General features: G+C 40.8%; 1 non-coding gene across 1 annotated transcript; it reads right to left on the bottom strand.

The window, feature by feature from the left end:
• Positions 1-1,660: 1,660 nt before the first annotated feature.
• Positions 1,661-1,764, bottom strand: LOC132646123 (U6 spliceosomal RNA). Its single transcript, XR_009584254.1, has one exon. It is a non-coding gene; the product is annotated as a U6 spliceosomal RNA (small nuclear RNA).
• Positions 1,765-4,118: the final 2,354 nt, after the last annotated feature.

The following is a 4,118-nucleotide window of genomic DNA, read 5'->3' as shown; positions in this document are numbered from 1 at the left end:
TCCAGATGAAATTATAGAAGGCAATGGAATTATTTGACATTCATATTTGGAACTTTATAAGACAAGTCCATGTCTAAAACACTTTTTCATCCACAAGTGAACTCATAGTGTTGGTCTTACTTTTCCCTTCAAGCAATTATAACAATTTGTAATAAAACAACTTAATACGAGGGAAAAAATACTGCTACAGGAAAAACATGTCCACAATTCTAAAAACAAGTCTTCATTAGTATATGCCTATCTGAATTCTCATTGCCAATATAGACATATTAATAAGCACATTAATATTCAAATGACATAAATGATTACCTTCACTATGTCTCATAATGTATTTGTGAAGCTTGTTATTTTTAGATAAGGCTTCATCTAAAGAGCAATAGATACATTTAGTTTTATGTGTTTGTGTAAAAATTTGAGTTATTTGGGTATTAACTCATTTTCCTTTTTGAAATATCCTTTAGGTTTGTTGTGAGAGGTGGGATTTAGGAAGTGCAACTTGCTAAAATTGCAATCAGGAACAGAGTGTTTAAGCCGTGGCAGACTTGACTGGCTTCAACTTCACATAGGTACACTGATACTCAGGTTAGCACCTGTAACACCAAAAACACTGAACTCTGTACTTTTTTTACCAATGAAATGAGGACATGGGTTAAATAGCATCACAATGAGTCCTTTTAAATATAATGCAAAATCAAACAAAACACTTAGAAAACAAAAACTCTTTAAACTAAGTATTTTAATTAGAAAAACTGAAAAGGAAAATAAGGAGTAACTGACATATTGAATTAATGATTTACCATCTGAACAAAAGAGACAACATCAGCTATGGACCCCTGCCTCTTACCTCTCACTCTCTCTTTTACATTTTTAATTAATTTATTTTTATTAATCACAATCTATATCACAGTTTGTAGCACAGCTGTAGCCCTCTCCCTCATCCCCTCCCAACCCCACCCTCCTTTCCTCTTCTTCTCCTATACTGCTCCCCCAGTCCACTGGTAGGGGAGGTCGTCCTCCCCTTTCATATGACACTAGTCTATCAGGTCTCATCAGGAGTGGCTGCATTGTCTTCCTCTGTGGCCTGGTAAGGCTGCCCCCACCCCTCCGGGGTAGATGATCAAAGAGTTTATGTCAGTGACAGTCCCTGTTCCCATTACTAGGGAACCCTCTTGGATACTAAGCTGCCATGCACTACATTTGTGCAGGGGTTCTGTGTTATCTCCATGCATGGTCCATGATTGGATTATCAGTCTCCCCTGTGCCCAGATATTTTGCTTCTCTTGTTCTCCTATGGAGCTCCTGTCCCAAGACCTCCAGGTCTTTCTATCTTCCCCTTCTTTCACAAGAGTCCCTGCACTCTGCCCAAAGTTTGGCTCTGAGTCTCAGCTTTGATACCCTGCTGGGTAGAGTCTTTCAAAGGCCCTCTGTGGTAGGCTCCTGTCCTGTTCCCTATTTTCTCCATCTTCCAATGTCTATCTCGTTTGCCTTTCTGAGTAAGATTGAGCATCTTACTCAGGGTCCTCCTTTCTTAGCTTCTTTAAGTGTATAGATTTAGTATGATTATCCTATATTATATGTCTAATATCCACTTATAAGTGAGTATATACCATGTGTTGTCTTTGTGCTTCTGGGATACCTCACTTGGGATGATCTCTAGTTAAAAAATATGGAAAGCTTCATGAATTTACATATCATCCTTGTGCAGGGGCAATGCTAAACATCTCTGTATTTTTCCAATTTTACATGTGCTGCCACAGCAAGCACTTACTTCTCTCTCTTGCTCTTTCTCTTCTTTCTTACTCTCCTCTTTCTTTGTCAGGGCACCCCATCCTCCTACCATGCCTCACTATCTTTTTCCCTTTCTCTCTTCTTCTCCATCCAACAAACCTCTTTCATTTAATATCTGTTATGTGCTTCATTTTAAACACTAACCTCTTTCTGCTCTCTCTTTCTCCCCACAAAAACAGAGCTCCCTACCCCTGTATCAACCACCCCCAGCACATCAAGTCACATCAGGATTGAGCATATCCTCATCCTCTGAGGTCAGGCAAGATAGCGCTGGTAGGGGGAATGTGATCCAGAAGCGGGCTATAGCACCCATATTAGAAACCCCACTCCTCCACTCAACAGGCAACCCATATGAAGACCAAGCCTCTCCTCTGCCACATATACAGAAGTTCAAGGACCAGATCATGCAAGCTGGTTAGCTGATATCTCAGTCTCTGTAAGCCCCTATGGTTAGTTGTCTCTTTTGGTCTTCTGGTGATGTTCCTGTCCCCTCCAGGTTCTTCCATCTTTCCTCCAATACTCCCACAGGACCCCCGAGCTCCTTCCCATGCTTGGCTGCAAATCCCAGCATCTGTCTCCATCCACTGCTGGCTTGAGCCTCCCAAAGGATAGTCAAATTAGGCTCTGTCTGCAAGCATAGCAGAGCATCATTAATAGTGTCAGGGGCTGGCTCTCTAAAATGGGGTGGGTTTCAGGTTGGGCTAATTTTTGGATTGACATTCCCTCAATCTTTGGTCCCATCTGTATCACTGCACTTCTTGTAGGCAGGATAATTTTTGTATCAAAGGTTTTGTCAGTGGGTAATTGTTCCCCAACTCCCATCATTCCTGACTGGCTATTAGGTGGCTTTTACACATCATACTCATGACAGAGAGGGATGAAGAAGCTGTGGGTGACAGAGAGGAATTGTTGAAGCTAAACCAATATCAGGAAGTTTAAAAAGACAATGCAACACAGTAGTTCAGTTAGCATACCAAAGAATTTGTAAATAGCCTAGACTGAATCTGGTTCCACTATCAATAGTTATAAAGATCTGGAAAATGTAATTCATACCTATAAATATCACTCTTAACTGTCTGTTGAAAATACTATCATAACAACATTAATTCTCTTAGAAAATGGTTTTAAGGGTAGTAACACAGTAAAGCATGTGCCATAGATGAGAGAACCCAGTAACTGAACAGTAAAATATAGCCAGTAATGGAACCTGCTGTGCAGGCTACTACCACCAGCCATTTTCTGCTGCATTGTATAAATTGTATATATTGTATAAATTGTAGATTGTATAAATCAACTGATATTACGTGAGTGTTTCTTTAAAAACAAACTATCAAAAATCCCTGCATGAGAACTGTAGTAATTTGTTATACTTGTGGAGAAGTCTGAATGTGGTATTATTAGAGACGCTCCTAATGAATTGCTAGAGACACTCTTACAGACCTCTGTTACTGTTTTTCAGGAATGAGTTAAGAAGAGAAAATGTTACTGTAGAAATGTTGTTGGCAAATAACTATGTTACAGAGGTCATTTGAAGGACTCTCTTTTTAATAAATTTTTATCTTTATATATTAATAACAGTTTATTCATTTTATGTCCCAGCTGCAGCCCCTTCCTTCATTCCTTCCCCAGCCCACACTCCCTCCCTCATCTCCACCCATGTCCCTCCCCAAGTCCACTGATAGGGGAGGTCCTGCTCCCCTTCCATCTGACCCTAGTCTATCAGATCTCATAATGAATAAGCTGCATTGTCCTCCTTTGTGGCCTCCCAAGGCTGTTCCCCCGTCACGGGGAGGTGATCAAGGAGCCAGCCACTGACTTCATGTCAGAGACAGTCGCTGTTTCCTTTATTAGGGTACTCACTTGCAGACGGAGCTGCCATGGGCTATATCTGAGCAGGGATTCTAGGTTATATCCATGAATGGTCTTCTGTTTGGGTATTAGTCTCAGAAAAGACCCTGGTCCCAGATTTTTTTTTGGTTCTGTTGCTCTCCTTGTGGAGCTCCTTCCTCTCTAAGTCTTACTGTCTCCCCCTTCTTTCCTAGGATTCCCTGCACTCAGCCCAAAGTTTGGTTTTGAGTCTAAACATCTGCTTTGATACACTGCTGGGCGGAGTCTTTCAGAAGCCTTGAAGGAATCTTTAATAAGCTACTACTAAGGAACACTGAACTAATAAATAGCACTTTTTAAAACTGTATAATAAAACAACCAAAACCAGAAGGAGGAGACGAACATGCAGTAGATGTTAGCAAGGCAGGCTAAGTTCATGTCTCAGAAGGTCTTGCATTTATGGGGGTTATCTACGTGAAAAAGAAAGGATACTGCTACTGCCT

Source organism: Meriones unguiculatus, chromosome 10 (assembly GCF_030254825.1).
Source record: "Meriones unguiculatus strain TT.TT164.6M chromosome 10, Bangor_MerUng_6.1, whole genome shotgun sequence".
NCBI lineage: Eukaryota > Metazoa > Chordata > Mammalia > Rodentia > Muridae > Meriones > Meriones unguiculatus.
This window is presented reverse-complemented; position numbering and strand designations above follow the sequence as displayed.